Genomic DNA, 14,052 nt, shown 5'->3' on the forward strand with positions numbered 1-14,052 from the left:
TAGAAAACACCACAAAAAGCTTTTTGGGCTTTTCGGAATTTCTGCCATGAGCTTCTGCAGCGAATGGTTCAGCTTGAGTTCAAAAAAATCGAATTGCACCCTTGGATTTTGAAAATATGTTTATTTTCTGAAGTAAAATTTATTGAATTTTGACGAAAAGTTTTTGTTTCGATTAAATTATCTGTTAGTTCCAATATCGCACTTCAATTGCCGAAACTGTAGTCCAGTAATAAAAATGTGTGCCAAAAATGAGAAAAAATATAACCATATGACATTTTTAGAAAATAAGACCAAATAATGACAAAAATATAACAAAACTGTGACAAAAATATGAATGAACTATGATTTCAATTTGATAATCAAATGACCAAAATCTGAAAGAGATAAGACAAACTCAAAAGTGAGGAATGATAGAACTTTGAATGAAATACAACAAATGTGATAAAAAAATTATACTAAAAATATGACAAATATTACAAAATTATAACAAATTGACAAAAATGACATAATTATGATAAATGGGATAAAAATATGACAAAATTTTGACAAATATGTGAAAACTATAATTAAAATTTGACAATGAAATGACAAAAACCTGACAGAACTAAAATTAGGACCAATATTTGACAACAAATTATCAAATCTTATATATAAAAATGGAGGCGTTTTCTTTGTAACAACATCACGTATGAATGGTCGGTCGAAATGAAGTGAAATTTGGTATCCGAGGGTTTTTTGGGTCAGAGATGGTTTGTATAATAGTTTCAAGAATCTCACTTTTTATGGAAGGGGGATCCTCATACAAAATTATCTCTTCATCTTCTTATATATAAAAATGGAGGCGTTTTCTTTGTAACACCATCACTTATAAACGGTCGGTCGGAATGAAGGTTTTTTGGGTCGGAGATGGTTTGTATAATAGTTTCAAGAATCTCACTTTTTAGGGAAGGTGGTCCCATTACAAATTAAACTTTAAAGGGACACAAGTCGTACAATTTTGTTACGATTAAAATCGATTCGCGAGCATGATGAAGTTTAGGACGTGTAGATGAAATTAAACATTAATTATGATTAATACATAAAAAGGTAAAACGAAGTTTACCGGGTCAGCTAGTATTAAATAATATTAACAAAGTTTAAAATAAATTCACAAAAATCTGACAAACATATGAGAAAATAATGAAAAAAAAATGTAAATGGTTGTAAAAATATGGCAAAAAATTGACATTAAAATGACAAAAAATATGACAAATGTGCTAGAATATGGCAGATTCTGTCAAAACTGTGACAAAAATGTGACAAAAATCTTACTTAATTATTAAGAATGGGATAAAAATATTATGAAATTCTGACAAAAATTCGTCAAAAAATGGCAAAATATTTCAAATCAGACAATAAAATGACAAAAATTAAACAAAAGATGACAAAAATCCGGAAAAATAATGCTAAATGTGTTATTAAAATATGACAAATGTGATAAAAATATGATGAAATATGAAAAATGAAGACACAATTATAAGCCCATGATATATGTAGCTCAGGTAAGTCAGTTGCGTGAATCGTGAATGACATGAAGATATTAAAACAAATATAATCGAAACAAAAAACGAAACTTCCAAAAAATTTCGACAATCAAAGGAAAAAAAATGTACAGAACTTAAAAAAAATACAAAATTATGATAACAATTGACAATAAAATGACAAAAAATGTGACAGAACTATAACAAACCTTTGTCATTTTTTTATCAAAATTTGTTTTCTTTTTGTTTCTTTTTTTCATATTTTTATCATATCTTTGTAATATTTTAATCACATTTGTAATATTTTCGTCATAGTACAGACCCCGTTCGATTTTGGCAACATCCAAATAAGACGATTTTTTGTTAATTTTTTATTTTTGTTAATCCAAATTAGAATAAAAAATAATATTAGCATGACATTTTTAAATTTGGCATAATAATATTAGGTTTAAGTGGCAAATAAGTGATTTGTTTCATGTTTTACTGCCTAAAACTAATAAAATTGAGCCAAATTAAAAAATAAAATCAATACTTATGTTCATGGCCGTAGGAACGGGGGTGGGGGGTTGGGGGTTTCACCCACCCCCCCCCTCCCCCCATGAGGGTTCAGAAACAGCTAGCGAGGTTTTCCACTTTCAAACAAAATTATAATTTTGTTATCCAATTTTGATGATTGAGGAAGGTTATTTAAGTGTAACAATCTTGACTCATTCGGCATTCTGCTACAATTTTTCAAAATTTTAAAATTAGCTCTGGATTTTAAATTTCAAATGACATTAAACTCATTCCGGAAGTTCTGGTTTACTTAAACCAAAATTTTAAGTCGGTTTTCATGTTTGCGATTCTGTATCCAGTTTAGAATTCGTGATCTACCGTTCGAATCATCATTAGAAATTAGAAATTAAATGCTGTTTTGAAAAACTGGTTCAAATAAGATTTTGAATTTCATTCAAAACTTTGATTCATGCTCATATTCATTTTCAATAGTTCGATAAAAAAAATTTCGAATATGAAAAAAGAAAATAAGAACCCATTTTGAATTTTTGTTTCATATTCAGATACAAAGTTCTTAAACTTAATTATTATTCAGAATTCAAACTTTCAATCCTAGGAAACAGAATCAGGAACATAATTCAAAATTCATAATCAAAGAATTTAAAATTGAAATTTTGAATTCAGATTCATAATTCAGATTCAGCTAATAAATTAGTTTAATATCAAGATGACTATAAATTTAATCACAAGACTAGTTGAGGAACTAAAATCACAAAAGATTGCAGATTTACAATTTTAATTTTTAATTCAATTTCAAAATTTTGAATGTTATTCAAACACAGTTTGTATTCACTATTCAGCTAAAAATTAAGGTTTTTAAGTAGAATTTGAGGTTATTTTATTTTATTTTGTTTAATTAAAAAAGTGATTTAAAAAAATTTCCACGGAATTTTAGTTAAGCGATTTTTTCTAAACATGATTTGCTGAAAAACAAAACATGTTATTTTAACGTAAGAAATTCACAGTGATCTCCATTTTTTCTTAGCGTATTGGTAAACATAATTAATATTCCAATTTTTCCAAGAACCAAATTTAAAACTTAAATCTGAAAAATGGATCCAGTTTTCAAGAATCATATTCTAGCGCAAAATTTAAATCCCTACTTTTAATTTTGAAAAATTTGATTTATTTTTACTTTTTTTTTCCTTTTTTTTCAGAATTTATTTTTACCAAATAGCAAATATTTTTTAATATACTCAAGAATTTGTTATATTCAGCTTATTTGATTTGAACATATATTTTGAAAGACATCAAAGGATTTAAATAAAACTTATTCTATGCTCAAATCAAATAAAGTAAATCTATCAGATTCTTGAGAAAATCAAAAAAATTCTACCATCGCTTAAAATAAATTCCTATTTTCCTATTCCCCCCCATGAGGCGGTTCTTCCTACGGCCCTGCTGATGTTATGAAATCGCTTGGTACATCTTTGTACCTGAAAATAATCAAATTTTCGTAGGTGATGGAAAGAATTAGAGAATTATGAGGTATCAAAGAACGAAAGAAAGCCGTAAATATCATTAATTTTTCGAAAAAGATCAACTGCCTGACCTTCTATCGAAACACCATATATATCCCGCATGCGATCTTTCCTACTATTGATGTCTCTTGTTTCTCTATCCCCACCCATCGACTCGGGATTTTAGCCGTGTTGGCCGATTTCATCATGTTCACCGTGGTGAAATTGACTAACGCGCCGTTGTACTGAAGCGGAGATTGCAGGTTCAAGTCCTGCCGGTGAGCCGTTGTATCTTTTTCGAAAAGTTCATGATATTTACGGCTTATGTTCTTTCGTTCTTTGATACCTCTGTTTCTCTAATTCTTTCCACCACTTACGAAAATGTGAAACAATGTTAATATTATGTTTTACATTAACTTTGATTTATTTGAAGTAAAAATAAAAAAGTGGCAACATAAAATTTAGAGGGGTATTGCCAAAAACGAGGTATGCATTGTCAAATTACTGTCATTTTATTGCCAAATTTTGTCATATTTATCATTTTTTATTACTCATTATAGTCATATTTTTATTACAATTGTCATATTTTCTATAATGCTATCAAATTTTTAACAAAGTTTTTTTTCTAGTTTTTTTCACTCTGTTGGGTTGTGAGCCTACTTGGTTGAATGATTCGAAAGATTCCTTTTAATTCAACCACGGTAAATTAAAAGTTCATATACCGGTATTTCGATAGCAACTTTCTACCTTCTTCAGTGAGCGTTTTCGAGCAATCGAAAACGCTCACTGAAGAAGGTAGAAAGCTGCTATCGAAATACCGGTATATGAACTTTTCATTTACCGTGATTGAATTAAAAGGAATCTTTCGAGTTTGTTGCATTATTGATTATTTTTTGCCATTATTTTGTGATTTTTTAAGTTTTTTTGTCAGTTTTTTTTATGTTATTGTCAAATTTCTGCCACCTGTCATATTTTTATTTATTTTTTTATAGTTTGATCATGGCTTTGTCATTTTATTGTCAAATTTATCAGATTTTTGCTATATTTTTCTCATATTTTTGCCATATTTTATCACATTTGTCATATTTTTCTCCTGTATTGTTTCAAAATCTTGTAATGTAATGTTTTATCCATATTTTTTTATAATTTTGGTTTTTCGTCATAGTTTTCTAAGATTTTTTTTCATGCGATTTTCAGACATTTACTATATTTTAAAGTTGAGCGCAAGCCACCATATTGGATTTCAAGATGGCGTACCATAGCAGCGCAATTCAACTTCTACTAATTGAGTCCTTTCGTATACTCATATTGTGGGTGTTTAAAGCAATTTTCAGTCATTTAAAGCATTTTGAAGTAAGTCGGATACCGCCATTTTTTATTTCAAAATAGCGTCAAAAATCTATTTTCCGACGTCCCAACAGGGTCCTGGAACCGTGTATTTATTTCCTTCAGAATCCTCTTCATATCCCTTGCGGTCTTGTTTCCAATGTTGTTTTTGCGCTGAACGTATCCCCCGCTCACATTTTTTTCTACAATCTTATTTGTAAAGATTTTCTCTCATGTGATTATTTTTTGCAAAACACCAAAGTTTTTTTTTCAGTGCTGAACCGCTTCGCAATTCGCGTGCACTGTGGCCGGCCTTCAAAAACGTACTTGCGAACTGTTTGGACCTACTCTACTAATGATCTTCAAAAGTTCCGAAAGTGCTGTTTAAATTTCTACATGCGTTTTGTGTGTCTATGCAACATTGATAATCCATGTGGTTATAAATGGGTTTCGAGAGTTTTTGGTTTAATATGGCACTCATTTGGAACTTCTATGCACCTTCCACCTATTTTCAGTTCGACTCGCCTGTTTTAAAGAACTTACTCTCGGGATGGAAGGAAAAAGGAAATTTTTGATTGATTCGATGGTACTATGTACTTAGAATGCCTCCAGCTTATTCCAAATCTGTGAAAGCATGTCTTCGGCATAAAATATTAAAGCATTCATAATTTTTCAGTATCAAATAAACATTACTACCGTGCGTCGGGTAATTGAAATGTGCAGTCATTGACCCTAGATTTTGTGAGAAGTTTAACAATTTTCAATGTCTTAGCCCGTGAGAGAATGTCAAAACAAAACTTTTTCCTACTTTTTGTTAAAAAAAATGTGCTCGGAAACAATAACAGTTCTAAAAGCTTTCAAGACGTTTGATAATGGCATCGAATCAATAAAACATTCGTTAAAAGGTTTTACTACAGGAAATGAATCCTAATTAAACTTTTCAACAACGAAAGATTAATGAAACTTTAATTGAATTAAAGTTTGTGTGGAGAAGATACATGCCCGGTGTGTTCCGATAAGGTATTGTCCAACGTGGGTATTAAGTGATGATTCAAGTGGAAATAATTCCAAACAAACATTTTGCATAGTTCTGCATATTAGGTATAGGTACTAACTTCCCAGAAACGGTTCGATCGGAACAATGCTATTGTAGCGTGTCAGATTATGGAAAAATGATTTTCCCACAATAATTTTTTCACAATGGAATCCGATTTGCGACTCGGAGCTGTATGTAACATTTTTGCGTCTGGCTGTGGGGGATGGGATTCGAGAGCAGAGAAACAGGTTGAAGAGGGTTCGGTTTAGCACATATCATGCCCAATTGTCTCCGTTCTATTTATTTATTTTTTTATTCTGTCTTCCCACAACACGACTCGAAACGTTCCATACAACTACACAACCCATTTGAAATACCACCTTCCGGTTCTCGTTTTGATGCAGTTGAACCATCACCACATCATCCGTCGAAAACTGTCCGGTTAGCAACTGGTTCTGTTTTTCTGCAGCAGCAGTTGTTTTCAAACCGTTTCGTGCCCTAGAATTTCTCCTGGCTGCGTACATGATGGGCCTATTAGCTCCAGAGAAGAAAAAAATCGAAAAAATACTCTTTCGGGTTGGGTTGGGGTGAATCAGGGAGCTCATGATGGAGGACATTCTTCGACATCGGTAGGGGAAAGGTTTCCTAAATGGGCCTATCGGGTTAAATGACCCTACGGCTGTTTGATGAAATGGCTGACTAGACAGCTTATCTGACCAATGCATTTTGAGGGTGATACGCTCAGAACATAAGGCAAGAAAGAATTTTATGAATTTACAAACTCAAAAAAAAACTAAAAAATCATACAAGATTTTGATACTTTTTGATGTAATATTTCGACTTTTAAAAATTATACGTAAAGAAGCTTTAAACAAAAACTAGGATGGTTTTTGTTTCTTACTCAAATGAACTTAAGAAATTAAACATATTTCAGCTTTTGTGGAGGTTTAATAATGATTATATAGTGGAAAAATAGAGTGTTTTTGTATGCCCCCATCATGTTTGTAAAATGCCTCCATCCTTAAATAACAGGTTAAATAGAATAAATAAATGATTTTTATCATTGAACCTTCAAATCTAAGCTCTGAATAACATCTTTAGAGAGAATTGAAGATCTAAAAACAGATTTGATAAAGTTTTTCTCATGGATGAACTGCCTCCATAGTATGGCAACCCTAACTTTTGTTTTCTTCCATAAAATTATAATATACATAGATTTTTATAAAACTTCAACTTTGTCGTACGGAAATTATTACTTTCTAGCAGTTTCAATGAAATTATACGGAAATATTTCCCAAAAAACAGAAATTTTGTTCAAAACATAAATAGGCGCATTTAGCCCGCACGGTTTGAGGTTCCGCATTTTAGACAACACTTACAATAAAATCGTTTTCTCGGAAACAGAAGAAAATTTTAACATAAAAATTACTCCATTGTATAGAAAACAGATGCCTGCACACGTGTATATAGTTTGTGTACACATATTCGATGTGGTATTTGATTAAATCAGTGTTCTGCTTAATAGGCGCATATAGCCCGCTCCTCCCCTACAAGAATTTTCCTGCAATTATTCTGTTCTCACAAATTGCACACCGACAACAACTGGGGGAGAAATTCTCCAGTTCTCAGCATAGAAGGAAGAGAGATAATCGAACGAACTTCTGACTCTGAACTCGGGTCATGATGGAGCAAGAGAATTTCCACTGCGCCGGGAGAAACTCTCAGCTGCCGAAATAATATCCTCCCTTAGCGTGGGCAGCAACAAACCCCAATTGTGTGTGGGACGAATTTGAATTGAAAAAAAAAATTACACCAATCGTCGTCGTAGCTGCGCTTCTACTACGATTCATTGATTTAGATTCGGGGTGCTCCGCCGCCGCCAGCGAGCGAACGTTGTGTTTACCAGAAAACATGTCTTACAACTCACACCCACACCTAGCCAAAAGTTGGTAGGTACCTACTACGAGATTGTATGCAATCGACCGACCTGCCTGGAAGTCACAAACTGCTGCTGCAGGGGCTCATTGGAGCGTGATTTCGGTTCGTTCGTCGCGATACCGATTTTTACTCTTATTTTCGCTTTTGCAGCACATACCTCATACCGTCGTCATCCACCGCGATTTGTACTTTACTTTCCTGGGGTTAGAGCGATGCACTTCTTGACCTTGAAACCTTGTGGAAAGAAAGATATACAGTCGATTTGTCGTATCGATTCGAACGGCTGTTGTATAACAGTTGGGTGTATAGTACGGATACAATTTTCGGCTCTGTTGAATGGTATAACTTAACCTATTTTTTTTTTTTTGGATTTCTCTGTTGCTTTTTCTTAGGGGTCTCTATTATTGGACAATTACATTTTTGTAAGTTTTCCTACACAAGTGATTTCCCTGGACTAGGGACAATTAATCTCTGATATATGTCCAAGCATGATTTTGATACAATCCTGCCTCCTGGATGACGTTTAAACGGTTTAAACGGTAGATTTCCGATGTGTGTTGTGATTCACAGTTCAACTTAAAACGTTGTGTATTGCAGCTCCATTTTTCATAATTTTCGTGCAAATGAAAATCATTCCCCCGGAAAACCGCAAAAATGTCGTGCACCAATGTTGTACTAACCTCAATATTTCGCTGAGTTTGATAGTGAAAGTGTAAGACGCATTGGAGCGGCCCAAAGTGCGACTCGGAAGTATGGAGAGGAAAACAACTTTGTGGACAGAAAAAAATCTGGGCAAAAACTGGGTCCGGTGGACAAAACTTTGGACCGGAAAATCACGCCAATAAAAAGACTGTCACAGTTCGAGATGTGGCCAAATCGTGGGATCTCCTCTCAGCACCGGTGAGATTTGGTCTGAAGACATATAAGAAGCAGAAAAGGCCGAAGCGGAGTCAAAAACAAGCTGCTTCCGTCAAAATAAGAACTTCCAGGTGACCAGTATTACACTGTTCGGGATGGCTAAAGTGTTGACCATACTGAAACATAAATTTTTACCGAAAAATTCGGTACAAAGGTTTGGCAATCCATTTGTTTGTATGACTTGCTTTTGGAACCGTTCGTGACCACTGACACAATGAATACAGCTCTGTTTACGTCCGAGAGAGCCTGGACCGCCGTATGCTGCCCTTGATCACCCAGTACTATTTTGGCCGGAGGTGGCATCAGTTCACTACTCAAAGGACACGAAGGGTTGGTATAAATCCAAAAAATCCAGACAGTACTGAATGAGATGATTCCGCAAAACTGTCCTCAACCGATTGAAACTTTTAGGGCCTTACCAAATTTTATTTGAGTAGACATGTGAAGCCTGCAGATTCAAAACTTCAAAACTTCGCACAAGACTGGAAGAAAAAGCCAAAATCATCGCAAATCAGTCTGCACTGAAACTAATAAGCAGTCTTCGATCGAACACTCGATCACTGGTCTACGATTGACTGGAGTCTGGAGTCTAGTTCTGTATTGAATTACTGTAAAAGAAGACTATTTAAAGGATTTAATAGTGAAATAAAAATATGATTTGATCCTAAATTGTGTTTATACTGTTTGGTTTTAAATTGTGCTGAGACATAGTAAAACACTCAATAAGAGTAGAATTACCTATGACGGATTTCATGCCAAATTGACACAGTATCTGGCATGACCCTCTCAGAACATAATGAAACTTTGTGTGTGTATAATCCTCACGTTAAGGCACTTGGCATTCTTGGCATTTTAGCTCTAAAATTACAATTCCTACACACATGTGGTCTACGGGGGAGTTTTAGAAAAATAATTAAATTTTAAAAAAGTTGTCAAAACATTATTTAAAAATCCTACACTACAAAATCATCTCAAAATTTGATTTAAAAAAATCCTGACGGTTAGTAAAAATGCCTACAAGTCGTCAATACATTGCAACTTGTGCACATTTAAGAGAAAAAAGTTTTTCGAACAAAAACTGTTTCATGACTTTCAAAAACTGCTTCGTTGAATTGATTGTACTGATTTCGAAGAACTAAGAGCTTCGATTGTAATAATTGATGGTAAAAGTAAGTGAAAATCCTACAGTGGAAAAAAATTAAAACATAAAAAAGTGTTTGTTAGAAACACTTTTTTCCCTTCCTCACCACCAAAAAAATTCATTGAATTCTGAGAGGGCCATGTTTTGAAATCGACTTTAAATTTTTAGTTTGCATTTTTTTCAGTGTAGGATTTCCACTTATGTTTACCATCAATTATTACAATCGAAGCTCTTATTTCGTCAAAATCAGTACAATAAATTCAACGAAGCAGTTTTTTAATTAAAGATTGGAAATCCACACTGAAAAAAATCATGAAAAAAAATTTTAGAATTTTTTTTTTCCTTTAAATATGCACAACTTGTAATGTATGGATAACTTGTAGGCCTTATTATTACCCAGCTTAGAAAAAAATGCCATAAAGTTCTGATTTGGATTTTTTTTGGGAAATTGAGTTCTAGTTTTTGGAATGTATTTTTTTCGGTGTAGGATTCCAAAAAAAATCAATTTTTTTTCTAAAAATTCAATGATTTTTCCAAAACTCTCTCATGAACCACATTTGTGTACGAATTGTAATTTTCGAGCTAAACCTGTTTATAAAATTTTGCCAAATTAAGTCAACTTTCCAATCCTCTTTTAATGTTATTGACAACAATACATAGCGGCGATTACCCAGCAAACAAAAAAAATCGCATTAGAAATGATAGCTCAAGTTGTTAAAAACATTACTGCGAATCGCAATTCCTACCAAATAAGTAAACGATCGTAAAAATGGTTATTTGAAGTCGGATATGATAAAACTACGCCATGTTTGCAGATTCTGAAGATCTTCGAAGACGATTTCGCTCAATTTGTTCTCCCACGCGGGCTTCAAGTGAGAAAACATCTTTTTGTTCTCTCTGCGACAAGCAGTGAACCCAGATTTCTAAAAATCAATTGGTCTATATGAGAGAATTGTCCAATGAGGGAAGCAGTAAATATTGTTGCTGGCTGCTGACAACGGTTTGCATGTGTTGAGAACAAAAACTTGGGCTCTCTTGTATTCTTTCAGTATGTACGAATAAGGTGTCGAATATCGCCCAAATGTTTGCTGAGCATGCTGGGTAACCAATATTCATCAATCCTCTTTTAAATATTTATCTGGTGTGAGTTACACAATTTTGACGAATCATTGATTGAGAAATACGGTTCTAACATCACTTTTTTACATTTTTTGTGGTTATGATATAAAAAATTTCAAAAAAATCCTTATGTGCAACGTATAGCTTCTAACTTCAGCTTTCTTTGAAATCAAGTAAATTTTGTTTGAGCATTCCGTAGCTGATCTATAGTCTTTTTTCCGAAGCATATTTGTTCAGATTTTTTGAATAACCTTTATTTCTTAGACTTTGAATAACCGAAACTGAAGTGTTGTTGGTGAATAATGTCTGAAAAACATATTTGAATTACATTACGAGGTTTTAAAAACTATAATTTTTGTAAAAGTCGATTGGGAAACAAGCGAGATATTTTGGTTTTAGTCAGGAGTGTCGAATTAACACTCCAGTTACTGTAACGAGTAAAAATTTCAGGGACGGATGAGGGTTGATAACTTATTTTGCTGAAAATTTCATCTACTATTTTGTTTGTTAGTACAATACTTATCCATAAATAAAGAGCTCTATCTACATATGGATTCTATAACTCATGGTGGGAGAGTTGCTTGAGTCAGCCGAGTCGGTATGATATCTATCAAGTCGGTACGTTGACCAAAAAGTAAAATAACAATAATAATAATAGAAAAAACACTCGACAAATGTTCGCTCTTTTCGCGGTAAAATGCATTGAACACCCCCTCTACAATGTCACCCCCAACAACACAAACCATCTCTTTCTAGTCTTACACTTCGTCGTCGTCCAATCTTGTCCGCCAAATAGTTGGTATTGGGATGTCTACAAATGGGCGAAGACCGACGACGATGACAACGACAGCGACTTTAGTTGCGCTTTTTTTTTCGGTTGCTGTTTTCATCGCGTTTACTATTTGTTGTTGGTATGTTGTAAGATGACATTGTCCCCACGTCGTCGCGTCGCTCGTCGTCCGAGTGTAGAAGTCAAGTCCAAGTACGATTTGAAATTTTTTCATTCATTCACCAGCAATCTATCAAGTGATTCTGGGTTTCGAGAGTGTGTGCTTTTCGATTTTGCTTCACCACTAAAACTTTGTTGGTGTGTATTTGCATTCTGATTTATCTCGAATTTGAGGCTCTGTATGTAATGATGGGCCCTTCGGAAAAATAAATTCATATTTTTCTTCAATTTTTAAACCTTTTTTCTGGGAATTTAAGATATTTTACCCTTCAGTCAGCTTTAAAATCTTAGCTTTTGATACTACCATAAATTATTTTCATACCTATCAGTTACTGGAACAAAATTGTCACATTAATGCCACTGACTACACTGACTGGACACTTGATTTCGTTTGTTGGATAATTTTTTCAAGCAGTACGCAATATCGATTCCAGAGCGCGCATCGATCGCTTTTGGTGAAATGCTATCCTAGTTGGAAAGTGCCATCTAACTTTCAAGGGAAAATAGACTATTTCGACGGTACAATCGGTCTAAACAGGTAAACTTTATGCCAAATTTTGCAAGGTTCGCAATACCGACGATGGGTGTTAAAATTAGACAGAAAATGATCGGATTTTCACTCTGAGTGTCATGTCAGTATGATCAGTGGTGACACTCTTGTCCTTTTTTTTAATATTTAAAATATTAAATATTAAATTATTTAAAATTCCAACTTTTTCTATTGTTTATAGAGTATGACCCATAAAAATGAGAAAACTTTTTGCAGTCTGTTTTGGGTTGTTTTTGAAGATTTTTGAGGATTTGTGTATGTGTGTATAAGCTATAACCTTCATCTGTCAATCGACGTAAACAGTATAGTAGTACCAAGGTGTGTATATATAGGAGGTGTTACGATATGAGAGACTCCCGATTCAGCCATTCAGGCTTCTATGGAGTTCGGGAGTTTGTTTACTAACAAAGCCCTCAGCTCGAAAAACATTCCGATGTTTACAAACAAACTCACTGAACTTCACCGCGCTCTCTTCGCCTTCTTACTGACAAAGTCAGAGAACCTTGTGATCTAATAACCTTGAGTAGCACAAAGCTATATCGGACAGATATACACAAAGAAAAAAGTTACGCAAGGGGATGACAAATGGGTTCTTCTTGCGAGTAATAATCGTTTTCTTCTTTTATATTTATCGGGAGAGATCTTTATGGTTTTTCCTTTCAAAGTAGCACAGAGTTGAAAAAGACGAAATTTTGACTAATGGGGAACCAGCATGATTATTATGTTAGTATGCAATCAACCATAATCCTCTAGGACTTGGCATTTAGTTCGGGTCTTTGACAGTTAAATGTCATGTTTGTTTGGGATGTTGGGTCCACAAAATCTTGGGCTCGTAATTTGGATGGTTTTCAAATTCATTCACAAAGGATATGGATGCCATCAAATTTTAGTTACCAGTTACCAGTTAGTGGTAAAATTGGTCAAGACAAAAGTTAAGCGGAATCCAGTAAGATCAATCCGGAGGCTGACTAAGAGAACAAATATCCCGAATTCTTCTATACAACGATTAGTTAAAGATGACTAAGCGGAGCGCAAAAACAGAACGAATTATAGCCACTTGAGCACTACAATTACTTGAGCGCTTGAAGCGATTGCTGTCTAAGTTGAAGAAGAAGTAGCTAATATTCGAGTACTTAAACGAGGAACTTTTGTCGATTGATACGGTGTCCAATTCACGTACGGATCGGTTTATTTCACCCATAAAGGCTAAGGATGTTCCAGAGAACGAGAAAATTAAAGGTTACTAGGCTACTACCAAGTATCTCACTATAGAGTCGTGGTATGATTTGGAGCCTCTTGTTTTCATAAAAGCTGGAGTAAAAGTTAGTCTTGAAGTCTTCATGGACATTTTGAAGAATCAGATGCTTCCGTGAATTCGGGCAAACTTCGGTGAACCCGAGAATGTTCTTTCCAACTATGTAGATGGAGCTCCTGCCGTACCTTGAAACGAACCCAAATTTAGCTGGAGGAGAATATGAAGTTTTGGCCAAAGAATCTTTGGCAGTCCGGATTTGAATCCCCTCGACTATTAGATATGGGC

General features: G+C 34.0%; 1 protein-coding gene across 2 annotated transcripts in view; it reads right to left on the bottom strand.

Moving 5' to 3' along the window:
* LOC129756823 (putative transcription factor capicua) overlaps positions 1-14,052 on the bottom strand; it is a 230,443-nt gene that overhangs the window by 171,237 nt on the left and 45,154 nt on the right. The window lies entirely within an intron of this gene.

Source organism: Uranotaenia lowii, chromosome 3, assembly GCF_029784155.1.
Source record: "Uranotaenia lowii strain MFRU-FL chromosome 3, ASM2978415v1, whole genome shotgun sequence".
NCBI classification, from domain to species: Eukaryota; Metazoa; Arthropoda; class Insecta; order Diptera; family Culicidae; genus Uranotaenia; species Uranotaenia lowii.